This window comes from Chrysemys picta, chromosome 12 (assembly GCF_011386835.1).
Source record: "Chrysemys picta bellii isolate R12L10 chromosome 12, ASM1138683v2, whole genome shotgun sequence".
Lineage (NCBI taxonomy): Eukaryota > Metazoa > Chordata > Testudines > Emydidae > Chrysemys > Chrysemys picta.
This window is the reverse complement of record NC_088802.1, coordinates 24552898-24567145: the sequence shown is the minus strand read 5'-3', so window position 1 is coordinate 24567145 and position 14248 is coordinate 24552898. Positions and strand designations below refer to the sequence as shown.

Below are 14248 nucleotides of genomic sequence, written 5' to 3'. Positions count from 1 at the left end.
CACAGTAGTGATTGCTCTGATCATGACAGAGGCTGGCCGACATGGATACAAATGTTCTGTTCTCAAATTGAGACTTCTGGCACTTTGCTCTGAACTCTACATTTAGGTTTAAAATTTCAGCCTGCAATCTGGACAGGAAGGGGAGTTTCTGAATACTTATGGAATTAATTAATGAAACTTGACAAACTTTTAACTCTATGTTCTTCCAATTCAATTGCACAGTGTGTTTTATTGTTCCTGGACTCAAACCATGGCAGACAGAGACTGGGAAAACCAAACAGCCATCACAGAATTCATCATTCTGGGATTCGGGGATCTCCCTGACTTGCAAATTCTTCTCTTCCTGATGTTCCAAGTGATCTACATGGCAACCGTGGCCGGGAACACCCTCATGGTGGTGCTCATTGTGGCTGACCAGCACCTTCATACCCCCATGTACTTCTTCCTGGGCAACTTGTCCTGTCTGGAGACCTGCTACACCTCAACCATCCTGCCCAGGTTGCTGGCCAGTCTCCTGACTGGGGACAGAACCATCTCAGTCAGTGGCTGCATCATACAATTGTATTTCTTTGGTTCTCTGGCATCTACAGAATGCTATCTCCTAGCAGCAATGTCTTATGATCGGTATTTAGCGATATGTAAACCGCTGCACTATTCAACTCTTATGAATATCAGGTTTTGCCTCCAGTTGGCTGCTGGGTCATGGTTAATTGGTTGTTTGGCTACTGCCATCTTTGTCTTATTCCTATCACAGTTAATATTCTGTGGGCCGAATGAAATTGACCATTTCTATTGTGATGTCATCCCATTGGTGGAACTCTCCTGCAGTGACACCCACCAGGTCATATTGCTGGATTTCATATTAGTCTCTGTATTCACCCTGTCTCCATTCCTACTAACCCTGACATCCTACGTGTGTATCATCGCAACCATCCTGAGAATCCCTTCCACCACCGGGAGGCAAAAAGCCTTTTCCACCTGCTCCTCTCACCTCATTCTGTTGACAATTTTCTATGGATCCATAATGATTGTGTACCTGCTACCAAAATATGATACGCTGAGAGACCTGAACAAAGTGGTCTCTCTTTGCTACACGGTCCTGACTCCCCTGGTAAACCCCCTCATCTACAGCCTGAGAAACAGAGAGGTCAAGGAAGCCTTGTGCAAAGCAGTCAATAAATATGTGGTTTTCAACAAAGTGTGCAGAGACTCCTCGAGAATAACTTAGCCTGAGGTTTTCAAAGCTGCCTGAGTGATTTCAGCCATCAGCCCCCATTAAAATTAAGTTGAAAACTCCCATTGGAAATCTCAGCAGTAATGTGAAAAAGAAATGGAGATGATCTGCGTGGAGTTACTGAGACAGTCTTTATGGTCCCCCGCTGTGTCCATGGAACACATCTTCCAGGAAAGTGAGGATGTAGACAGCTCTGCCACTCTCTCATGTTCAGCACTGATACACACAGTATAATGGTATTTTTCCCCAGGGTGTTGGCTAAAAGTTCACCCTCTGGGAGGAGTGTGTACAGCGTCTGAAACTGCACAGAGCTGACATTGTGTAAGGCACAAAATCCACTAATGATGAAAGTAAATCCCTGGATATATTCCCTGTTCATTGTTTCTCTATGTAAGATAATAAAGTCTTGTAATCAAATTCAGACAATCTAATACAAACAAAACACAATGGGTGACATCATCATATTTGTTGCTACAGATCGTTTCTTATGCCCCTAAGGATACAACACAGAATCCAGCCAGAGCTCAGTTCACTGTTCTCCATCTAAGTAGAAGGACCAGGGAGGGAGATGGCCATAACCATGGTACCATCATGGAATTTTTAACTGGGCACCAGGTGGAGTGGAGACCAATTTTGTTTGGACAATAAAAATAGTAACTCCTGGTGCAGCATATGTGGGGATGTAAGCCTGGGAAATCTGCCACCCCTGAAATTGTGCTTCTTCCCATCATAGCCCTCTGCAAACTGCTGTCAGTCGGCGTGCTTGCCTCCTCTCTCTGTGTGTTGTCCCAGCCCTGTGCAGACATTTGGTTCAGCAGACTTTGATAGTACTACCCAGGAAGAAAGACCACAGGCATGGTTTGGTGACAAAGGCACTCAGCCAAGTTTATTGCCCTCAAGGCACAGTTCTAGCATCCTGGTTCTGTGGTTACAGATACACTAACACACGAGTGCCCAGTGCCAAGGAACAGCTCAGTCAGCAGCGGGAATTTCTGCTGTCCCATGGTCCGCACAAAGGGTTAAATTGAGGTACCCCGACATTTATAGACTGAGACAAAGAACTTACGTCCCACCTCACGTGTTATTCTATCTGCTTGTTACCTCCCCTTGTACCTTGCTCCAGGTGTTTCGGGCAAAACATCCCTCCCTATTCGTCACTTCTGTCAAACCTTCTTATCTGGTGTTAGGTCAGGATGTGCCTGGGCTAATCTCCTGCAGTCTGTTGCTTCTTAGGAGTGCTTGTGTGTTAGCAACGCTAGTAATACCGTTGCCTACGACATATATCAGACAGTGAACTTGTAAGCATCTGCTGTAATACATGGCCTACTTTGGTTCATGGTGTGGCTGGACTTTGCTGACTATGGTTCAGGCCTCAGGTCTTACACCAGGCCCAGTGTCCCAAGCTCTCTCTCTCACCTACACAAACCAGCCACCTCCATTGCACTCACACAGGCCGGATGCAATCTGCTAGACCCAGCAGTGACCCCTGGACATGTCACCAGGAACAGCTTCATAGCTCTTATCTTGGCTACGCCCGGCTATGACCAGCTCCAGCAAAGCAATAGCTCCAGGCTCACTGGGCCCTTGGAGGTGGGGAGGTTGGGCAACAAAGAGGTAGACTCACAAGCCAGGGGCACAGGGACTGTCCAGACCCAAGGATAGGTTAACGGAGGATAGGTCCATCAATGGCTATTAACCAGGATGGGCAGGGATAGTGTCCCTAGCCTGTGGCACTGGCCACTGTCACAAGACAGCATACTGGGCTAGATGGACCATTGGTCTGACCCAGAATGACTGTTCTTATGACCTAGCTGGGGGTTTTGCCAGGGTAACTGAGGCTTTCCTAGAGTCAGGTCTGTCAAACAGTCATCAGGAGGTTTTTTTATGGATATAAAAAACTGGTTCAAATTTTGTCTCCACTCCGCCTGGTGCCCAGTTAAAAACTCCATAATGTGACCATGGTTATAGCCACTTCCGTCCCTGGTCCTTCCACTTAAATAGACAACACTGACCCGATGAACATCAGCCAAAGTGGAAGGGCAAGAAAGGAGACTTTATGTTGCCAAATGACCAACAGAGGGAAGTGGAAAGGGAGGTGAAGCTGTATAATGCTGTATAAGTGTTGAGCTGAGAGCACTGAAGAGAAGAGGAAGTCTATGCTGCGTATTGAACTGTGGATAGTAGCAGATGTTATGGAGTGAGTTATGGGCTGTTAGTTATATTAAATAATGGCTACCAGGTGATATGAGAGTCAAGAATGGGTAAGAGGCAGCTATAGCAAGAAGAATCCATAGAGGAGAGGAGAGCAACAGGCTGTCATGTGGGGAAATCGACACTAGATGGCACCAGAGTAGAGGAAATGAGGGGAGTGGGGGTCTAGTGACCAAGAGTTCAGTAGCCAATACAATAATGGGAAAAAGAACAGGAATACTTGTGGCACCTTAGAGACTAACAAATTTATTAGAGCATAAGCTTTCGTGGACTACAGCCCACTTCTTCGGATGCAGTGGGCTGTAGTCCACGAAAGCTTATGCTCTAATAAGTTTGTTAGTCTCTAAGGTGCCACAAGTACTCCTGTTCTTTTTGCGGATACAGACTAACACGGCTGTTACTCTGAAATAATGGGAAAGTTATACTGTAAAATGGCCATTAGGTGGCAGCATGTTGTAAGAGTGAGATATGGGCAGCTACTTTAAAAAATGCCCATTAGATGGCAGCATATCTTGAATACCAATAAAGGGGCAGCACAAGTATATTATAACTGGCCATCACCTTGGACAGGCATCTCCCAAAAATGTAAGCTGGTGTTTGTCCATGACCTAAAATATTTTCCACAAAGGATCATTAGACTAAAACATGATGTACAATGGGACTTGTATAATTGCAAGTCACACTGGGCATTGTTAGCTACAAAGCTTTGGAGATAGAAAATGAACCAGGTGGGAGAAAGGTTGAAGTGGGACTGTATTGAAAAGCATGAAGAAAGAATACATATATGAGAGAGCATTTACACTTATTAAATCGAAGGGGAAGCCCATTTTCCAAAGGTAGATCACATGCACCAGCTCATCCCTTCAGGTAACTGCAGGTCTCTTTAATAAGAAAGTCCCATTTCTGCAGAATGATGAAAGACAAGAACCTCAGTGGAACCGGCGTCCTCTCTGCCAAACCCTGAAGAGCTCTGCGTAGTCGAAAACTTGTCTCTCACCAACAGAAGTTGGTCCAATAAAAGGTATTACCTCACCCACCTTGTCTCAAACCCTGAGAAATGAAAGGTTTCAGAGTAGCAGCCGTGTTAGTCTGTATCCGCAAAAAGAACAGGAGTACTTGTGGCACCTTAGAGACTAACAAATTTATTAGAGCATAAGCTTTCGTGGACTACAGCCCACTTCTTCGGATGCATACAGAGTGGAATAAATATTGAATTTATTCCACTCTGTATGCATCCGAAGAAGTGGGCTGTAGTCCACGAAAGCTTATGCTCTAATAAATTTGTTAGTCTCTAAGGTGCCACAAGTACTCCTGTTCTTCCTGAGAAATGAGTTCATCAACTCAAGTGTGAGCTGTCCTATGAATAGAGGTAAGCACCCAGTTCCAAACTGCTGCTGCTTTGAATTTATATATCACCTTCCAAAACGGGGTATTAAAGTGCCTAAGTAATTAAGCATTAGCAATTTAAGATTCGCTTTCTGTGAAGAATGTGGGAAGTGTCTGTATTCATTTTTATGATACATAGTTTGAGTCAGGATGCTGGGGAAAGATAAGTAGGACAAGTGGTAGAATCTGGAGATCCCGGAACTTAAGTCAGGGGTCAGAGTCAGTATCAGGGTCAAGAGTCAAGCTGAAGGTCAGAAGCGGGGGCAGAATCAGGAATTAGGCTGAGGGTCAATACCAGGTATCGCGGTTGGTGCCATGTTTCCAAGAGTCAATCGGGAGTCAGAATCCAAGTCTGACCCAAGGTAAGTACTGGGAATCCAGGAAGAAAGCAGCAGGGCAGGCTTGGCAGATAGGTAGGGATCCGCGTTTTTGCCTGGACACATTTTGGGTTTTGTGACGTAGCAGACTCGCTTTCTGAGTCTAAAGCACGCCCTGTACTTCGTATCTTGTTCATGACTTAATCTCGCACCCTTCCCAGTATTCTTAAAGAATTGCAGAAAAGCTGACTTTATTGGTCCCCATTGTCCTTGTATTCTTGAAATATTTTGCAAAGGAAAATTGTTACTTTAAGGCCACTGATTTTCTAAGAACGTTAGTTAGATATACAGCTATTTTGAGTCCGAGTGAGGGCACACAGGAAGGTGTTCCCACTCTGTTCTTTCCTCTTTCAAACCGCTGAATGTATTTGTGAATAGTTTCCCTAATTATAGCAAATCAATATAATTGTGACATCTTGTCTATCATTTTTTAATTTATTTCATTATATAATTCTATGTCTCTCTCAACGCGGGGTGATTTTCTAGTGAGAGAGTATTTTCTTATAGCTATACATTTTGGTCTCTTTCAATCCTTTCTTTTCATTAAGATCCGTTATTCACTTCTGTATCTTACTTACATGGGGAATTTAACCGGTTAGCTTAGTGCTATCGTCACTATTACCTAGTACTTTGGCCCAAAAGGTTAAGACTGGGAGTTTCGATCTAAGAGTTAGCAGCAGCTGATGGAAATGCTTATATCTGTAGTACAGAGATAAAGTAATGAAGGCACCACCTGAAACGCAATGCGGGTGCGTGTATATAATCTAGTTCAGATTTGTATTCATTGCTGACCAAAAGGTCTGGCATCCAGGATCAATAACTGGTCTAATTCGTGCTCTGTATAGCATTACCACCATTTTCATATCCACTCCCCAGGATGTTCCAGAGGTGTTTGACTTTTGCACTTATCTAATATTTTCAGTATGGTCCCTCCAAGTGAGCTTGTTATCAAATGTCATACCTAAGAATTTATAAATTCAGTACATTTATCTGTTGGTCTTATAACTATAACTTTACATCTTTTTGGCTTTTCCTTGTTGTGAGGATCATTCCCTTAATTTTGTCTATGAGAATTTGATGCCCCACCTATTTCCCCATTCTGCACTTCTCTTAAATGCATCATCATTCTTTCGGTGGCACTTTCAAGGCTTCTGCTTTTGATCCAAATGGCACAATCAGCAAACAACATGATCCCTATTCCTATACTCGTCTCCTCAGGTCAATCCTTTATCATGATGTTAAAGAGTGTTGGCGTAACTACAGTGCTCTGTGGAGTTTCACTTGCAATTGACTATACGTTGGAAAAAGCTTTCCCTAACTGGACTTGTTCAGTTCTTTTGCCTAAGAAATCCCTTATCCATCTGTACATTCTTCCTGTATTACCCATTGAGGCCACTTTATGAAGTAGTTCCTCTGTCCATAACACATCATAGACTTTTTTTTACGTCCAGGAAGATTAGTATCATAATTCTATGATTCTCATGCTCTTTTGTGCTTTTATCTCTACCCTGACAACGTGGTCAATCACACTCCTACCTTACTGAAGCCCACTTTGTGTTTCATCTATGAACCTACTTCTTTATAAGTGTGCTACTGATCTCTCCCTTACTATTCTTTCCATGGTTTTACCTAAGCCACACTAAAGTTTACATTTAAAATACCCACATCCTCCCTCCCATCCCATCTCTTCATCTCCTAATTATCCTTAATATTATTTTCTCCTCCCTAATTTGTATCCTCTGATATTCATCATTACTAACTTTTTGAAACATGGTAGCCAGAATTTCTGCTTTTCTTTGTTAGAGCTTATTACTCCATGCCCTGCAACTGGAAGGCTTGGTGTTACGTGACTCTTACTCTTTATTTCATTCATTTCCCTAGTTTGTGTATATGACTTTGAAGTATCGGTTTTTTATTTACTTTCCCGTGTTATGGTATTCAGCTCTCTCTTTTTGCGCTTTTTATAGCCCTTTGTGAAACTACCTTACTTTTTTATATTTCCTTATGTTCATTATTTAAAGATTTTTTTTTTGCTATCTTATATGCTTATTCCTTTCCCTAATTACCATTTCATATTCCTTGTTCCCCCATGGTACACATTTCCTATCTTTAGGCAGTGTTGGTGTCCTAGGAAGATCAATATCTCAATCCTCAATATCTTCACAGATATATTACTTATTCACACATTCCTCACGTCTGTTTCCAAAGATTTTTCCAGTTTGTTTTTTTAAGATTCCAAGTGGGGATATTATCCTCATCTTCACTATTTCCTGTTCCTTGAGATATAATTAATGTCAGGAAGTGGTCACTAGCCTTCCCCTCACCCCCACCCGGGTAAATTTCACAGCTTCATTCACTCTCTATTGTCCAAGATCCAGACATGAGACGCTTCCATCAGCATGGTAGGTGCTCCTTCATTTATTACTAAGTTATTCTCTTCAAAGATTTGCTCTAAACATTTTCCATGTTTTTCTTACTTCCCCACAATCTGTTGTGACTATTCAGATCACCACAGATAATGAATGAGCATGTGACACCTGCAATGAATCCTTTCAGGTCCATAGCCTCTAGTTTCCTGGATGGATTACAAACATTATAAAGTCCTAGAGATGCAGAATTGTTTTGTATTGGTATCTCAATAGCATTATACTCTGTATTTACCTTTCTAATCTCTACTTCAAGGTAGTTCAGGTTCTCCTTAGTGAAGGGGTATGTACCCCCACCTTTATTTATAACATCAACCATTAATGCAATGATCTCTTTTCACCCCAATGTTACACATTACCTCCCAGGGCCGGCTTTAGGCCAAATCCACCAATTCCCCCGAATCGGGCCCCGCGCCTAAGAGGGCCCCGCACCCAGTGGCAGGGCCGCCCAGAGTGGGGGGCAAGTGGCAGAGAATCCCTTCCCTGGCTAGAGGCGCCTTTTTAATTTTTACTCACCCAGCAGTGCTCCAGGACTTTGGCGGCACTTTGGTGGCAGGTCCTTCAGTGCTGCCAAAGACCCGGAGCGAGTGAAGGAACCGCAACCAAAGTCTAGGAGCGCCGCCCGGTGAGTACACGCCCCACGTGGGTTTTTTTTATGGGTTTTTTTTTTTTAGTCATCCCTGTGGGGGCCCTGTCAAAACTGTTTGAATTGGGCCCCACACTTCCTAAAGCCGGCCCTGGGTGTGGGGCAGGGAGCTGGGACACTGCGTGGTGGGTCATTGTCTGGCCCAGGCCCTTCCTAGCCGGAGGCCGAGGCCGAGGCATTTCCTTCAGGTCACCTTCCACTGCAGCTTGGCCACGGGCCCCCATAGCCACTAGTCCAGCCAGGGATCCCAAGTGGGGATTGTCACGGCTGGTTCCTCCCTGCCGCCAGCAGCTCTTCACTGCCAGGAAATTCCTGAAATCCTGTGTGCCCCTCCCCCACCCACCTCCTGGGGCTGTGAGTGCCTCCCCGGACAGCCCCCCCCCCGAGCTCTGAGTGCCCCTGGCGAGTCCCTCCCCTCAGCCCCCCCCCACTTCCTGGGGCTCTGAGTGCCCTCAGCCAGTCCCCCTCCCACACCCCGGGGCTGAGTGACCTTGGCCAACCCCCGTCCCTTCAGGAGGAACTCCCAGTACCCACCCAGCCCCCACACCTCAGGGTTCCTCTCCCTGCGGCTCTGTGGCCATACCCCCACTAGGGCCGGCTTTAGGCCAATTCAACCAATTCCCCTGAATCGGGCCCCGGGCCCAAGCCCCGGTATGGTGTACCGGCAAGAGCCGGTGCGCTGTACCAGGGTGGCCCGGCTTCCCCAGGGGGCAATTTAAAGGACCTAGGGCTCCCAGCAGGGGCCGGAGCCCCAGGCCCTTTAAATTGCTACCAGACCCCCACTGCTGGAGCCCTGGGGTAGGGCTGTGGGGATCTGGGGGCTATTTAAAAAGTCCGGGACTCCTGCTGCCTCTACCGCCCCGGCCCTTTAAATAGCCGCTGGAGCCCCGCTGCTTCCCCAGGGCTCCCGCGGCTATTTAAAGGGCCGGGGCGGTAGAAGCAGGGGAGCCCTGGGCCCTTTAAATAGCCCCCAGAGCCCTGGGATAGCAGGGGACTCGGGGGCTATTTAAAGGGCCGGGGCTCCAGCTGCCTCTGCTGCACCCCGTCCCCGCACCAGCCCCGCACCCCCTGCCCGCAGCCAGCCCCGTCTCCAGCCAGCCCTGCACCCCCTGTCCGCAGCGAGCCCCTGCTGCACCCCTGCCCTACCTCCAGCCCCGCCCCCCCTGTTCTGCCCGCACCAGCCCCGCCCCCCTGCCCTGCCTGCAGCCAGCCCTGCACCCCCTGCCCACAGCCAGCCTCTGCCACACCCCCTGCCCTGTCTCCAGGCAACCCCTGCCGCACCCCCCTGCGGCCCTGCCCAAAGCCAGCCAGCCCCACACACCCCTGTCTCCAGCCAGCCCCGCACCCCTTGCCCTGCCTGCAGCCAGACCCTACCTCCAGTGAGCCCCTGCCCTGCCTCCAGCCAGCCCCATGTCCACTGGTGCCCTGCAGTTCCCAGGGCAGTAACCCTGCACACCTGCTTCAATGAGCGGGGCAGGGAGCAGCTGGGACCCACACATGTGCACACCACTAGGGTGACCAGACAGCAAGTGTGAAAAATCGGGACAGGGGGTGGGGGATAAACAGGATCCTATAAGAAAAAGACCCAAAAATCGGGACTGTCCCTATAAAATCAGGACATCTGGTCACCCTAGCACACCCTCAGGGAGTGGCGGGGACCCACACACGTGAAACGGAGCTCATTAATAACCGATCAACAGCATATATGATGCAATGTACATAATACATAATTTTATTATTTATATAGTTATGGAAAGTAAATAATACATGGAAGAAATGAAAGGCTTTTTTTTACATTTTTTTTTTGTTAGTCATCCCTGCCGGGGCCCCGCCAAAAATGTTCGAATTGGGCCCCGCCCTTCCTAAAGCCGGCCCTGAGGGAACAGGAGGATTCAGTCAGCAGGGGCTGCCGATCTGTCCCATTCACCAGGGCTGCCATTCTGCGGCTTCACATTAGTGGCTGGGGTGACTTGGGGAAAGGTCTCAACCTCCCCACATCCCACGTCACTGCTGCCAGAATCCCTCCTGCCCCCCCCGCTACAGTCCCCTCCCTACCCAACCGGGTGGGGCTGTAGGAGAGGGGTCTGAGAACTTGAGCTGTGGATTGGAGGTGGAACAGCTGTCAGGGGCACCGAGGGGGAGGTGGCAGGAGCTCCCCGTACAAGGAGGGGGGTTGCCACTGGAGGTCACTAGGAAGGACAACAGGACTCCAACCTGGGGGTCAGGAGGGGGAATCCATCCCTCAGAGGTGGGCAGGGGCTGGGTGGAAATGCTGCTGGTTCCAGGGGCCGTTAATCCCCCCTGATTCCTCGGAGGCGTCTGAGTCTCAGACAGGTTCTCATTCCCTTGCAGCAGGAGGACGTCACGGCCAATGTGATGCGCCGGCTCCGTATCATGCGGCACTTGCGCCAGGTGCCCGAGGCGCTGCAGGGTCTGTGCCTCTGAGGCCACCAGCAACTCCCGCTCCCTGCTGCAGGTACTGCTCTGGATCTCTGTAAATGGGGAGCTAGTGGAAGGAGAAATGGAGCCCCCTGGCACTCACAGAAAGCTGATTACAGAATGAGCCCGAACTGAGAGGCACCATATCCGCCCCCGTAAAGAGCCAGACTTCAGGGGTGATAGCAACAGGATTGAGAACAAGGTAGGAAGTTCAGAGCAGCCAGGAAAGCCTGGAGGGGAACCTGAGAAGAGAGGTTGGAAAAGTGCAGCAAAGAGAAAGGTGCAGACCTAGCTGTTGGGTCCAGGGCCCTGAGCTGCTATCAATGTCAGGGTGGGACTGGGTTCCCCTACCGGCCCCAGAGGAGGCGGCGTACACGCACCTGGAGAGGGTTCCCAAGCCCAGCAAGGGGGCTACAGGCTGAGCAAGTGCCCCAGCAATGGCAGAAGGACTTCTGTCTGTGGAAAGACCTCTTTGGACTTTTAGTGTGAGGCAAGCTGGGCCCCAGAAGGGTGGACTAAAGGTGGTGACCTGGCCGGCGTTACCAGGCAGAGAAACTGCCATGGTGCTGGAGCGACCATGGATGGGGGGACGCTAGCCCAGCGAGAGGGCTGTGATGCCATGCCTGGCCGCCGGGGGGCACCTAACGGTGAGTAGATTCATTTATGATTGGCATAGTTGGCAGGATTGAGTTCCCCCTGTGATCCATGAGGGAAGTCTTGGTTGCTGAAGGAATCATAGAATATCAGGGTTGAAAGCAGGACCAATCCCCAGACAGTTTTTTGCCCTGATCCCTAAATGGCCCCCTCAAGGATTGAGCTCACAACCCCGGGTTTAGCAGATCAATGCTCAAACCACTGAGCTATCCCTCCCCCAAGCAGGTGTATCAAGGGACCAAGCTGGTCACTGGATTTCCCACTTCAGTTCCAGGGACTGGCTAAGCAGCCAAAGCAGATCTAGGGGTTTCTCCAGCAGCTCCTAGAAGACCAACAGACGCAGAAGGAAGTGCAGGTGGAGCTACAGACGCAGCAGCAGCAATACCTGTGAGAGATCCTGCAAAGGGAAATCAACCCAGGGTCTGCTATGCCCATGGACAAAAAGAGCAGAGAAGGAGAGCATGCCTGGGCTGTGCTGAGAAGGTTAGCCCAGGGAGAAGGGCATGAGAAAGTGTACAAGCGTGGCCTAATGCCAAGATGGGAGCAAGAATTCTTTGTTTTGGGGGCAGAGAAGCAGGCCATATCAAAAGACACGGCCTGCTTAGGAAATTGCTGAGTGGCTGAATGAGGGGCCAGGGCCCTAAGAAGTTAGCAAGAAAGGAGAAGGTGTCCCCTGACACAAACCCCCATGAGGCAGGCAAGGTGGAGGTGGCTGGGATGGCCATGGACCTTGCAAACCCTCCACCAACACACCCTGTCGAGTGCTGCAGGGAGATGAAGGACGAAATGATTGGCCCAGAGATGAAGCAGACTGGAGGAGGGACAAACACAAGGGTGGAGCAGTCCATGGTGGGTTCTCAGACCCTGACCGAAAAGGTTTTGGCATATGCAGCGGCAGTAGCAAAAAGGCAACAGAAGACGCTAAAGGCTTCAGAAGAGGCTCTGCAAGCAGCTGTTCATGAGACTGAGTGGCTGCAGGAAGAGCGTCGGGATACTGCAGAAGAGAAGGTTTGCCCCGAGTGAGCTGGCAGTGGAGCTGCAGACACTGCGCACAGGCTGTACAAGCGCGCAGCCGGTGACAGCGATGAGATGACGAGGGATGAAGCTTGGAGAAGAATAGAACTTGCCCCCGCGTGGGCCAGGTTCTAAGGAGGAGGGTATATAACTGGGGGCTTGGCCTGTGGGCTATAAAGCCTGGAGCTAGGCCAAATGGATTACAGAGTGAGCTCCAGCTGAGGGGAAACCAGGGGAAACCGCAACAAAGATACAGGAGCAGGCCTAGCTGTTCGGTACAGGACCTTGGGGCAGAACCTAGAATCCAGTGTAGGACTGGTTCTCCCACGGTCTCTAAGGAAGGGGATGTACAGGGCCATAGAAAGGGCTACCAAGGCCAGCAAGGGCAGGCCAAGCCAAAGTCAGGCTGAGGAAAAGCCCCCAAGGGACAGAGGATCTTGTTTCAGTTAAAGACATTTTTTGACTTTTCGTTTGGGATGAGCGTGACCCAGGAAGGAGTGGACTAAAAGATGGTCGCCTGGCCGAAGGGCTGAGTTCCCAGCCAAAAACCTGCTGGCGGGTGTGCTAGCCCAAGAAATCTGTGAACCCAGGCCTTGAAGGAAGGGGCACCTATCAGTGAGTGAACTCTGTTACAAGCCTGCTTCCATTGTGGAAACAGCCTGGTATTGGAGAGTGGTGGGGATGGCCTGTGGGCGAGGATGGCTGGAGGGGTCATACAGGAGGGGCAGCAGCGTGCAGTGAGGAGATCAGGGAACGGGTTGTTTGCAGTCCTGCCACTGAGCGGTAACGTGATCCTGGCCAGGTCACTCTCCCACCTGGTGCCTCACTTTCTCTATCTTTGAAATGGGGATCATCCCGACCCACATTAAGAAAGGGTTTGATCCTCTGCTCTTGCTTCCCAAATCCCTGCCCTCCTTGCCCCACACAGGCCTTTGCCCTGTTGCTCAAACTCCCATGCACATGTTAGTGCCTGTGTCACCCCCGCAACTGCAAGGTCTCATGTACAGTCTCCTGCCAGCAAACTGAAGCTGCCACTAGATCCAGAATAGGAATCGCAGTTCCTGTGCGCTGCCCTGAATGGAGTCTAAACCCTGGGCATGGGGAAGGCCAACGCTCACATCCAGGTAGATCATCAACCTACTCCTCTGTCCCAGGAGCAGGAAGGCCTCTGGTTCGTACTCCCTTCGGTAGCTGGAGCTGCTGAGTAGGGAGTGTGGTGGGCAGAGATGGGAACAGGCCATAGGATGAATCAAGTGTCAGGGGGAGACTCCCTGTGTGTGGGAGATGATGTTGCCCCTCTGTGGGGAATCCCTTCCTTGCAGATGCTGGCCTTTGGGTGCTGGACTCTGCCAGGAAGCCCAGCTCCCATCCCTAGCAGCTTAGCTGTTCCCTACACTGCTGTGCACCAGGCCCTCTGCAGAGAGCTGCTTTGGGCAAGGACTACAGGGCCTGCTGTCATCCTGGCAGGTGTCACAACAGGTTCCATAATCCTGACCCCTGGTCTCCCTCCGCTGGCAGGCTCTGAGCAAGGCCTGCCCAGAGAACATGGATGACGAGCTCTCGATCCTGCTGACAGCACCCCCCAGCACAGACAAACTCCAGCACATCTTGGAGGTGAGCAGAATGGGTAGGTTTTACCTTAGCCCTGGGGACTCCTAGAAAGAAGAGACTGGAAAATCCATGTTTCTATTGGATCCTTCCGACTATGCATTTGTGATATAAACTCACTGGGTGACCTTGGGGTAACTCACTTCCCCCTTACGGCATCAGTCTTCTCCACTATCAAATCTACACTGGGGAAGAAGGACAGAAGCCCCGACAATCACCTTCACCTCTGGGTGTCTGGTCCTGGGAGCCGAAA

The 14248-nt window shown here is 49.5% G+C and overlaps 1 pseudogene; it reads left to right on the top strand.

The window, feature by feature from the left end:
• Positions 1–250: 250 nt before the first annotated feature.
• LOC135974557 (olfactory receptor 6N1-like) lies at positions 251–1233 on the top strand (annotated as a pseudogene).
• The last annotated feature ends 13015 nt before the right edge of the window (positions 1234–14248 follow it).